We start from the raw sequence: 13,610 nt of genomic DNA on the forward strand, positions 1-13,610 counted from the left end.
TTCCTATCTCCATGCTGGCAATAAAATCCTGTACCTCAAGCCAATATCTGGTTCTAATATTCATATGAACCATTTGGCTTATAGATCCCTCCCAGCAATAGTTACTTGGGTAATTTTCTGTTCTTACTTACAATGCTTGTTTTGTCTGTATTATATGTATTTTCTCATTGAACTAATTTTACGTAAAATCTCTCTCTAAAACTAGAATGCTGCTATAGACTCTTTATGTCTCACCAAAATTTATATGTAGAAATCCTAATCCCCAGTGCAACAGTATTAGGAAGTGGAACCTTTAGAAGGTATTTAGGTCATGAGGGTGGAGCCCTCCTGAATGGAATTAGTGTCCTTATAAATGAACCCCAGGAGACATCCTTGCTTCCTCCACTATGTGATGACACACAAGAAGACAGTTGCCTATGATTCAGGAAGAGAGCCCTCACCAGACAATAAACCTGCTGGCAACTCGATCTTGAATTTCCCCATCTCCAGAATTGGAAGCAAGAAATTTCTACGTTTATAAGCTATCCAGCCTACGGTATTTTGTTATAATAGCCTGAACAGACTATGATGAGTGTCAAAAATCTTTAGGTTACAGAATCCAGTTTCATGCCAATCATGCCAATCAGCCAGCATATTGTGATGAAAAATACCTGGTTCAAAGTTTTGCTCTTTCATTGCTAGCTGGGTGGTGGTTTTGGCAAAATGGCTTAAATTCTCTGAGTCTCATTTTTTTCCCCCTCTGCTTGACCACACCCTCCTTTGTAAATTTCTGTTTTTCTCTTATCTTGGCTTTTTTTTTTTAACCCAATAAGTCACTCAGAAGAGAGTTTGTTCTATTCATCCACATTTCTTTTCTACTCATCATTGCATTAACTCTCTGAAATCTACCTTCTGAATGTATCACTGTAATGAAATTATTCAGTTCTTTTTTTTTTTTATCAAATCTAGCAGCTGTAAGTAAAATAAGAGTTCTTTCATTAAAAATCTCAAAGTCAGGGAAACCACAATTTTGAGACTCATTTTCCCATATCACTCACATTGATATGTTTTCATCCGTCTTTCCTGGCTTCTGTGAACTGATGGGAATGGCATTTGGGACAGCATGGCAGCAAAATGTCTTTATGATTCCTTACTGGCCTCAGTGGATTTTCTATCAAACATCCTAGTAGAAAGTCTGAGTCAGAACAATTGAAGAGCAAACAGTCCAAAAGCCTGTCTTAAGCGAGGAACTGTGTTCTTGAGATGTCCTTAACATCCCCTACTTGGGGGCATTAGTTGGAGGAAGCATTGAAGATGACAGAGTTATTTCAATAGAAATGGAGACAAAATCTAATATGTCTTCTCCCTGGCTTATACCATATGTGGTGTGAAAAACAGATAATTTTAAAATCTAAGAAAAAAATTTTATCAATTTCCCTACCTAATTTCTAGATGTAAATAATAGAAAGTTCTTCATTCTTTAAATAAAATATCTGAATACTGAATGTATTCTATAGATGACTGGATTCACCATATATATTGTTATTTAAAAGTCCCCTACCAGGGGATGTCATAACTCTTAATTTGGCATATAACACCCTAAAATTTTTATATTCTACAAGACTAAAATGATTACCTGCAACAAATTTTCACATAACATTAAAAATCTTTTTTTCATTATTTAAAACTACTCTTTGCATAGAAACACAAAAATGATAAAATTAAATAATACTTCTTAAAAATGACTAAATAAAATCAATCTACGTTTATGTGTTTTTTGGGGTTTTTTTGTTTTTGTTTTTGTTTTTTTTTTAATCTGTGTTAAAATAAAGAAAGCCCATGTGGCTCTATTATTTTTACAAATGTTTTCTTTTAAATGGTCTGAAAAAAGTAAAAAAAAAAAAAGAAAGCATTATAAAACAAAGAAATAAATAACTTGAGTGGGATGTTGATGTTGTTGTATAGCAGGAGTCGGATGTAGGTAAATGGGGATAATTCGCAAACAGCTGTCCTATGTTACTAAGAGCCAGCAAAGCTGAGAGCCCAAAGGATTTCAAATGTCCCTACAAAGCTTCAAAATAACTTCAGGCTGATGAGCTAAATCCCTGTTGATTATTAGATCAAAGTATCAGTAAAGGTTTAATGTGTACATATAACTATGTGTTAAAGAGATCTATGAGAATAGGTGTGTTTTAAATGTATACTTAAATACACAGAGGTTTTTTAAAAATCTGTCCTATTATGTTACAACAGAAACAAAAAATTTTCTCAGGCAGCTAAATGTCAATAATGCGCATGTTCATTCCATGTTCATACTCCTTTCCAGGAATTGTGCAAGGGTGTTGCATATGCCAGACAATGTCATTTGAGGCCTTTTCTGACTTTCTTCTGGATCTACCATACAGTTTTAATTTTCACAGTTTAATATCTGCACTTGTTGGTAATGTACATAGCAAAATGATCTATGGCACTGCAAAGCAGAAAAAGCCAGGCATGATTACTCTGATTACAGGGAAGATGGATCTTTTGTGTGTGTTTGTCAACCTAAATGGAGACGCACTATGAAAAATTCAAGATGAAAGCATTGTCGTATTGGATAAATATGAGCTCAGAAACCTAACTCAGTAACAGAAGAATTCCCCCACAGGACTGAGAGCCTCTAATAATCTAGATTGGACCTTCTGAATTAATACTGTGAACCTTTTGCTCGCTACATAATTGCAGTTAGAGAACTGTTCCTGTAATTGACCAAAGTTATCAAGTTTCATACCTACTTTTACTTACCTTGACAGCTCACAATTGTGATACAAGGCAGCTGCCAGGATTCAGGACAGCCATTAAGTGGCAAGAGAAAATTGCAGAGTTCAGATGAGGCCGCCAACTGAAAATGAGCCTCAGTTTTTGGATTAAAATGCATTTCAGTTGCATTCGGCCTGGTTTGTCTATGAATTTTATTTTCCATTAATGCGAATTCAGACTAAAATTATTGTTGAATTTTTTTCCAAGAAAGTCTTATTGTTTTTCAGAATCCTAATGATATACTTTCTTGAGTTAATTTTATTTTCAAGAAAGGTGCTTTAAGTGCTTAAACTCCTTATAGGTGGCCTAATTTTCTGGTGGGAAAAAATAAGTCACTGAATTAAGATTTGTGTGCTAATGTGAACAGTCGTAATGATGTGATTTGTTTACATTAACCAGACCTAGTGGTTAAGATGGTCTCCACTCTAGTGATTTGAACTGAAAAAGATATCAGCAAAGTTTCTCAGGTGTGATGTGAAGGAAACCATAGGTATAGATGGACTGAGAAACATAAGCTGCCTTATAAATAGCCATACCAACTTTTCAGACACAAAGTAGAATGCTGATAACCCCCCAAAAATAAAAGTCCTACAACCAAAGGTAACTAGTTTCACTTTTTCTCTTTAACTTTAAAATGGATCTTTCTATAATTATTCTTCTCTCAAGGAATATAAAAGTATAATAGTACCATAAGGTACTAATTAATTTGTTCACAAAAACACATTTTATTGATATAATTACCATGGCGGTAGGGGGTTTTGTTATCTATATTGACCTTACTGGTCTCCAGTTAGCCAATTTGGGTCATCTGTTTAAATTTCACCTCATATTTAAAGTTTAAATATAGGGGCACCTGGGTGGCTGAGTTGGTTAAGCATCTGCCTTCGGCTCAGGTCATGATCTCAGGGTCCTGGGATGGAGCCCCACAACATGTTCTCTGCTCAGGGTGAAGTCTCCTTCTCCCACTCCCCCTGCTCCACTGTCTCTGTCTCTCGCTCTCTAAACAAACAAACAAACAAACAAACAAACAAACAAACAAGCAAACAAAGTAAGTAAGTCTAAATATAATGAGAGCAAGGTGGTAGATATGAGGGTTGCTTTGGGGAGTGTTTACACTGTCTACTCTCCACATTTTTCCAGAAATAATAATCCAGAACCTCCTTTTTTATTGTATTCAACAAAAAAGTAAGGGTTATTATGTAAGTTAATATTGGTCATTTATAAAACACACCATTGAAGTTCTATTTCTTTGCTATTAGGAGAGATTTTAGCCAATCCTGAAACTGCTGTCAAATGAATATTTTAAAGATCTAAAATTCATCTCCACAAAGTCCCAAATATGTCAAATTCAAGTATCTACTCAGATTATTTTGCTGTGAAATATAAAGGGAATCCATACATTTAAGAAGGCATGTTTATGAAAAATGTAAAATAATTAAAAACATACATTTTAAGATACTGATGTTGATCGTTAGCCACAGAAGAGAGATGAATTCTAAAAGATCAAACACCTGCCCATTTTCAGGGGATGGGGTAACTGGGTGATGGGCATTGAGGGGGGCACTTGACGGGATGAGCACTGGGTGTTATACTATACGTTGGCAAATCGAACTTCAATAAAACAATATACATACATACATACATACATACATACATAAATGACCCAACACCTAGAATAACTCTTCCAAAATAACATATAGTGAGATATGAAAAAGAGAAAATATATCTTCCATAATCACATTCTCATAAATTTATTATTTGCACATTTGTGAAAAAGAAAGCGACTGTGTAACAAATTTCAGAATATTATCAAACTTTGTGTTCTCTATTTAAAAGCAGTTATTCTGTTTTTAGAGGAATAAAAAACATTCCTTCCTTTTAGGAGGAAACAAGAACAATCTACCTTTTGATACACAAAAGGAAGGAAGGCACAGAGAATTTGGGGATTTTATTCACTAGTGAAAGATTAGTGCCTTTATGGATTAGAGTTCTTGAATTTATATTCTTACCTGCATAGAGCAAATGATTCAAGTTATTATTTGTCTCCTTTCAATACAAGGTGTATTAAATAGTATGTAAATAAACATGTCAAGCAAAACCTATTTATTGTCATAAGAAAGTCATTTGGTAGACAGCTTGTCAGAGACTGGAAAATTAACATCTTTTTCAGATACTTTTTCTTCCAAACAGGTTGATAAGTTTAAGACAAATATATAGCCTAGTGTTATTAAAGGTATAACCAACCATGCTCCCTGTGTCTGAAGCTTAACAGGAAGTAGTAAAACAAATGTTAAATTTTGTTATATCTTTGATACAAAGTAAGTTTAAGTTTTATTGAAGTTTAATCATTTCTTAAAAAAATTAAAAAAAAGAAGTTTAATCATTTCTTAAGGTAGATCTATGCTTGTGTGCTCATTACAATAGAGAAATTTATCATTGATCAAACTTTCCAAACCACAGAAAGAAAGACACTTGGAAGAGTTAATCACATTCACCATTATTTTTCATTAACTTGCTGCCCAAACCTCCTGCTCTGTTAGAAGAAGGTAACAGAAAGTAAGGATCATGTGAACGATTGCAAAACATCTCCTAGACCAGAGTTCTTGGGATTGTCTCCCAAGACTTGAGAAAAGAGCTACCAAGTTTGATGTATCCAATGCCCTCACCCTACAATTAAGTATACTAAAGCAAGCAAGACAGCTATAGTAAATACAGAGATGAATGAGGGATATTGTGGAAATAAACACATGTTTTGGTCATCACAACAGTTTGAAGAAAAAGGCTTTAAAATAACCTAAATATTAAAGCTCCAAACACAAACAAAAACTATTATTCAGTAATTAGTTGCATAATGTGCATGATAGAGTGACAAATGCATCAAAGGTGTAAAGAACCAGTGGTAACATTAAAGATATCTGTTCAGAGATTTATTATTGTTATGATGATTAGAAGTAGCAGTTGCAGTTAGAAGTAGCTATGGATTTGGAATAATCCATCAACAGCAATTTATAGAGTCTAGATTTATATCTTCATATTGAAAAGTTCACTAAGTTTAGCAAGAGTTGAAGCTAATTTTCCATCAGAGATCAATCATTTTTCGTGATTCAAAAGCATCACATACTAACCAATAAGGTAATTGGATAGCTCAAAATCTTCAGTGATTTCCCTTTTCCTAACAAATTAAATACACAGTCCTTAACCTAAGTTTTGGGCTGACCAAAGCCACTTTGGCTTTTCACATTTATTTTTTTTTTTGGGGGGGGGAAGGGGTAGATAGTCAATCTCTAGTAAATAGATACAGGTTGCTTCTCCCATCACTACAAACAAATGGAATGAAATCAAGTCTGCAGAGTAATTCTGCCCCCGACTCCCACACAATTTCCAGCAACCTAGGAATATGGTATCATGTAATCATTTGTTATCTGACCAGCAATATCTCAGGTCTTTCTTCCCTTTTGGCCCTTGCATATGAGATTCACTTGTGGCAAATGGAACAACATTCCAGTGGCAGAATTTGGCCATTTTTGTCATTAGAATCAGGTGACAAAATGGGCAGGGTGGAATGACAACAGAGCCAGGAAGTCACTCAAAGGATGATAGGCTACTGAGGTCTCTAAATTCTCATGCCTTGTCTGTGCAAGTGTGGTGGCACTACACATTTTATCAAGCCCATCTGTGCATTTTGAATGAGATACATTTTACCAATGAAAATATCTTTCTGGGGCAGCCTGGGTGGCTCAGCGGTTTAGCACCTGCCTTCAGCCCGGGGTATGATCCTGGAGACCCTGTGTGGAGCCTGCTTCTCCCTCTGCCTGTGTCTCTGCCTCTGTGTGTGTGTGTCTCATGAGTAAATAAATAAAATCTTTAATATATATATATATATATATATATATATATATATATATTTCTGGCATTCTTTAGGCTACTTAGAAAATGAGTAGCACTGATCAAGGTAACTATTTACAATAGTTTTCTTTGGAAAGTGAAGTACCCATTACGGTCTTTTAAATGTCAGATAACCACCCCTGGACTATGTATTCCTGTTTATCTGCGGATATTTCAAATATTACCTAATGCCTCTAAGGGTAGATTAAAACTAACACTTTTCTATAAACTTTCTTTAATACTGTCTGTGCTAAAGTTTTTTGTTTTCAAATCACAGAAAATATGACATATTCAAGGCTCTCTGTGATGTGGTTCTCTACAATCTTTTCTAAAAATTTCCTTGCATGTTCCTATCAAATAACTCACTAAACTTGAGCCTATCCAGTGCCACTAGCTGTACTATTCTATAGGGAAAAATTTATCTCTACCTATTTCTATTCAAAAAATGTAATCCACCTATAAAAGCTCATTTTTAAAACAAATTCTTATTGCCTTTATTGACTATTCTTTATTAGCACTCATAAACACACTTCTACATAGTTCCTTATGTAAATATAAGTTTTTTTTCTTAAAGATTTTATTTATTTATTCATGAGAGACACACACAGAGAGAGAGAGAGGCAGAGACATAGACAGAGGGAGAAGCAGGCTCCCTGCAAGGAACCTGATGCAGGACTCCATCCTGAACCCTAGGATCATGCCCTAAGCTAAAGGCAGACGCTCAATCACTGAGCCACCCAGGCGTCCCGTAAATATAAGTTTTATATATGTTATCTATATTTCTATACAACTAGGGAGTTAATAACTTACTATACTTTTAATAACAAATTTCATTAATCCCCTTATTTACTATACATTTATTGAATACGGACTATATTCCAAGAAATGGACCAAATGATCTATTTAGTCCCTGAACTCAGGTAGCTTACCAGCAGGCAAGCCAGAGAAAAACAGCATGCTGTGTGTTCTAGTGGACAAATTTATGACAAATTTGCTGCTAAGACAGCCTGAGGGAAGGGCCTTCTAAGTCAGCTTGAGAGAATCTTGAAGGTTTTTCCAAAAAAATACTGTTTGAGGTGAGATTAAAGATAAATAAAAGCTGTTTTATTTTTAAAAGGCAAAGGCAGAGAAGTGCTAGAGAACAAAATTTGATTTCACAAGAACCTATTGACTACTTTTGTACCTGACTGTTACTATGTTTGTGTGCCATGGTAAAAAATTTGAATCACATTATATAGACTGTGGCAGCCATTGAGATAGGAAGCATAGGGACTGATTTCAAATTACCATTTTAGAAAGATCAGATTGTCTCATGGCAGACAGATTGGGGAGGAGGGCAGGATAAAGAGAGTGAATCAGAATTGTTAATAGTTCACGCAAGTAATGAGGAAGGTTTGAAGTAAGCCAGGGACAATGGGGATCAAGATCGTGAAAATAGGACTAAAGTATATTTAATTAAAAAGCATTAACATTGCTGTTTTTTTGTGGTGCCATAGAGGCAGAAGGCTGCTCCAGGATGAAGCTGAACATCTCTTTCCCAGCTACTGGATGCCAGAAACTGACACTGAAGTAGGCAGCGAACATAAACTTCATACCTTTTATGAGAAGCTTATGGCCACAGAAGTTGTTGCTCATGCTCTGGGTGAAGAATCAAAGGGTTTAATGGTCCAAATCAGTAAGTGGCAATTATACAAGGCTTCCCTATGACACAAGGTGTCTTAACCCATGGCTATGTCTGCCTGCTGCTGAGTAAGGGGCATTTCTGCTACAGACCAAAGAGGATTGGAGAAAGAAAGTACAAATTTGTTCAGGGTTGCATTGTGGATGCTAATCTCAGTGTAAACAAAAAGGAAGAAGGATATTTCTGGACTCACTGATACTTCTGTGCCTCTTGCCTGAGGCCCAAAAGTGCCAGCAGAACACATAAAGTCTTTAATCCCTCTGAAGAATATCATGTCCACCAGTATGTTGTGAGAAAGCCCCTAAACAAAAAAATTAAGAAACCTAGAACCAAAGTGTCCCAGACTCAGAGTCTTGTTACTCCACATGTCCTCCAACACAAACGTTGGCATATTGCTTTGAAGAAACAGAGTACTAAGAAAAATAAGGAAGAAGTTGCAGAATATGTTAAATTTTGGGCAAAGAATGAAAGAAGCCAAGGAAAAAAAACTTCAGGGACAGACTGCTAAGAGATGGGGGCTGTCCTCTCTGAGAGCTTCTACCTCTAAATCTGAGTCTAGTTAAAAATAAGATTTTCTAAGAGTAATGAATAAATAGGATTTATTTACTAAATAAATAAATAGTATTAACATTATGGCTTATTCACACACACAAAAAAGTATGAGAGTGAAGAGAGAGTTGACAGCTGCCTGTTGGGTGGGTCCCTTGTGTCAGTGTGTGTGCCATAAATTGAGAGAAGAAACAGAATGAGAAGCACTCAGTGGAGAGAGAGGAAGTCAGCAGTTTCAGTTTTAGAAAAGATGAGTTTGAGGAATGCATAGGATGTCTAAAAGGTCTTTTTATATATGATTCTAGGGCACAGGAAAAAATACTAGATAGAAATATAAATTTGGGCTTATCATTGTAAACTAGTAAATCAAAGAAAATGGATATGGACAAGACTGCCTAAGTAAAGCAATAAAATAGAAGGGAAAAAAGTGTAGGCTTCAACCCTTGGAAATAGGATCATTTAAAATGTAGGTGGAGACAAATAAATTTATTGAGTAGACATAGGAGGGTATGGTCAGAGACTAAGGATGGAACTCAAAGGAATTGAGAGAATGAGAAGCAAGAGAGAAAAGAAGTTCAAGATAAAAGTGTCCACATTGTCAATTTTTCCAAGACAGTAAGTAAAAGAAGAAAAAAAAACTAATTCATTAGATATGATTCCTAGAAACTCAGAGGTAAACATAGTGAAAACAGATTCAGTAAAGCAATGGGGACAGAATATAAATAAAATAACTTATACAATTTTGTCCTTATTCTTCCTTTAAATAATAGTATGAAGTCATTTAGTTCTTTTCTAATCCCCCCTACTATTATGCTATAATGACTTATCTTGGTTTCCATTCTAGCAGCTTGGGCTATATCTCATTTAAAAACTTCTGAATTCTGTCATCCTGTACATGACATTAAACATAGTAAACTTGTACAAAAGCCCAAATTGGAAATTCATCTCTAAAAAGTATTTTCCTATATATGAAACCCATAAAGTTTACTTCCTAGGAAAAAATTAATAAAAGTTCCATATCTGATTCTATTGCTGCTCATGTATTTTTGAATATAAGTATAAGGAGAAGAGGAGCTTATCAAAGCTTGATATTTTGTGACTGAATATGAATCCCAGGTGCTTCCTGTGGAAGTGAATCAAAGGTTTTAAGCTCTTGTGTTGCAGGTTTCATAACCTCAGGGATATGCAGGAAGTCTAAGGAGTGAGCTCAGGTGGGAGAAAAGAAGGATGGCTCTGAGAGCAGCTTGGGCACAGAGAAGGTATCATGGGAGTCCATCCAATAACAGTTGTCTATTATAGACAATAACTGTGTTTGGCTTACCAATGGACTTTGGCTCTTCAAAACCAACAAACAAAATGCTTCTCATTGTCAAAACTGCAAAGTGTTAATTATCCCCTGGCACCCAGAGAGCTTAAAATTTAAGACCAGGCAACAATCAATTGTGTACGGTTTGCAGTGATTCTCCCAAGAGCCATTGTGAGCCTTTCTACCACTTTCTACACTGCGCTTGCTGCTTTTGTGATTTTATTCATCTGGGCCATGAGAATATATGACACAAGGTGACTCTGGGCCTGGACTAGATAAATAATTAATTCTCAACTCAGCCAGAAGCCACCACTGCTGGCTTCAGCAATCCCGACTCCAATGCTGAGTGTATAAACTTGGAAAAAGCCCCGAAGTGTCATGATATTTGCAATATGTGTGAATGACAATCTCTTTTTAATAGTTTCCTACCTCCTGTTTTCCCCAGTGATATTCTAGTAACCAGGAGCAGCCTGAGGGAATCTACAATTCTCTCTTTTTATTTCCCTTACTACACAATAGCATGATTCAGCCTGTTGATGTTATATTCTTTACCATTAAATTCAGTCTGCTTAAAACATTAAATGTTCAAGATTGGCAGAAATTTAGAACTGCCTTCTTCAAAACCAATTTAAATTGCAGATATCTGTACTTAGTTACAGAAATTCCACTCCATTCACTGATAAAACAAGCAAGTCAATGCAAAGGCCTATTCTAAGTGTACTAATGGTAATTTCTTTTTAAAAATTTCAAACCAGGTACCTTGGTTATCCATTTACTTTTTTTCCCCCTATTTCATGATAAACATGGGAATATTTATTAAAAAATAACTTTTAAAAACCCTCTTGGTTTAGATCAACTTATATCTCCTTACTAGATTCCTTTATCTCATATATTCTTTTCTTTCTCTTTATGCCCTAATTTTTCCAAAACAATGATTTTCTGTAGACACAAAAAAATCAGTACAACTGATTAGAATAAACCTAGAGGATTCAAATAATGTCTTGAGAAGAAAAACAAATGCATTTAACATCTGCTTAATATGTCACTGGTGATATCCTCATTGACCAAGGCCGTACTGGTCCCTGAAGCCCATTATCTATCCTTCACTTGACCATAGAGAGCTATAGAAAGCTGTGAATATCATGGCCATGGGTCCAGCGTCCTTAGTTTCACAGATGCTCACCCCCATTGAAGTCTTACTACTATCTCTGAGCACTGCTTTGATGGGGGAAGTAGACCTTAAAAAGTATGAGATTACCTTCATTCCTCACCAGTATTTGGGATTATCCTACTCTTTCATAATACTGAATGATAATCTCTTCTATGTCCCTTCTGTATAACCTATTTCTTACTACTTCTTAAGCTTTTATATACAGAAAAAAAGTCACAAAGAGCTGTTGGCTTCCTGAAATTCTGATTCAGCTATGCAAAGATCCCTGAAACAAGGTAACACTAGGGATCTTTCTATTGGAGATGGAGGGACAGGAAAGGGCCAGAGGTAAAAAACCCAAAGAGCAAAATCAATATCTCAAAAAAGTATCCTGCCACCATGGTGGTTAAAAGCCTAGAAAAGCCTAGGTTCAAATCCTGACCTTGCCATTTATAAAGTTGTATGACCTTGAGCAACACATTTGATCTCTTTTTTCCCTTAATATTTCATTGAAGAATATTGTATAATAATAATATGTATGCTAATATATACAGAGAAAAGTACACTTATCTGAAGTGTATAGCTCAACACATTCTCCCAACATGAACAAACCTACGTAACCAGTACCATATCCAAAAAAGAATGCCATGAGCACCCCAGAAACCCCTCTTCTTAATACTCTTTTTCACTTGCTAAAGTAATCACTGTTCTGACTTCTAATAGCACAAGTAGTTACTGCTGGCTTCCAGGGATACTGCCTATAAGCCTCTTTTTGCTTCACTTGTGAAACAGGGATTATAATTTCTTTACCCTTGGGTAAAATTAAATGAGTTCATATTTATGAAAGGCTTAGAAGAACCTACAGCATAGTAAAATAAAATAAATGCTTAGAAGATTAAATTGATATCTGATTATTTGTTTAGTATAAGTTGTATGAACCTAACCTATGAATTTTAATTAAAAATAGGTGAATTCACACATGAGGAAATAAATGAAGATCTACTCTGGTCGAACTAAAAATCAATTTCACGAATGTATCCTTCACTTTTACAAAGTAATCTCAGAAAAATATTGTAGTTTCCTTAGGAATAAAATTTAATTGTAGATCCATATCTCAATGGTAATTAAACATGGTTTCTTTCTGAAGCCCAACACTTTTTCCTACTGTGAAATAGTTATACATGAGTTCATGTGTCATTTCAAAGAACTTCTAGATATTGTTAAAATTTATTTGTTGTATTGAAAATTTTGCAAGCTGATCATATATACAAGCATTATTAACTTGAAAAAGTAGACAATAGGATTATAAATCTTTGAATCGAATATATGTGGTTCTCAAATTTTAAAAATACACATTTATTAAAGAAATTATATATAAAAAAGATGCACTTGCCATCATATTAAAGAGGTTCATTACACACTGAAAGGGCATGAGATCAACATTAAGAATGCTATTTCATTTGTCACCATTTCATGGTATTGATTTTTTTTGTCCTTAGAAATAAGGAAATTTTATACCTGAGCTATCAGAAAACAACAGGACTTGACTCTAAACACCTTTCTCTTAAAGGAAAAGAAGAAAAAAGGCAGAAAATAATTTTGAGAAAAATGCATAGATTAAAACACAATTTCAAATAAATTTTAATATATTTTTCTTCTTTTTTGGTTTATTAAATAACACTTATGTGATTGTATTAATTTTCTGAAAATCTTTGTACTACTTCATTCACAAATTATGTTTCTAGCTATTCAGTGATATTACACAACCAAACAATTGTATTTGAAGATACAATATCATGTTACATTTGGAAACACATGCTAAAATGATGATAATACTAAACTACAAAAGTGTGAATTTAAGAAAATATTTAATAAAGAAACTTAGAAACACATCAGGTCAAGTTTAGAAGTACTCATTAAAAAGGGTATTCTTTGAAGTTTCATTTCTACAAATGAAGTTCCAATATTTTTTAAGTATCTTGAAAACCCAAAAAAGCAAGAATATAAGTAACCCATATTTGACAGATAACCCTATTGTTTTAGACTTGCTATGTTGCTGCAGAAAATATTCAAATTTTTCCTGAGGATACAATACCTGTGACTTAACATTTAGGATTTAAAACACTTTAAAGTTACTAGGGGTAGTGCGGGTTCATGAATATGCAGCTGCTGCACCCACATTGGTGTCCTGCCCTTGGAAGGGTCTCACCTTATAATCTGATGACGCCATCTTGAAATTCTTAATTTTTGAACAAGGAGTC

The sequence above is a fragment of the Canis lupus genome, chromosome 15, assembly GCF_048164855.1.
Source record: "Canis lupus baileyi chromosome 15, mCanLup2.hap1, whole genome shotgun sequence".
NCBI classification, from domain to species: Eukaryota; Metazoa; Chordata; class Mammalia; order Carnivora; family Canidae; genus Canis; species Canis lupus.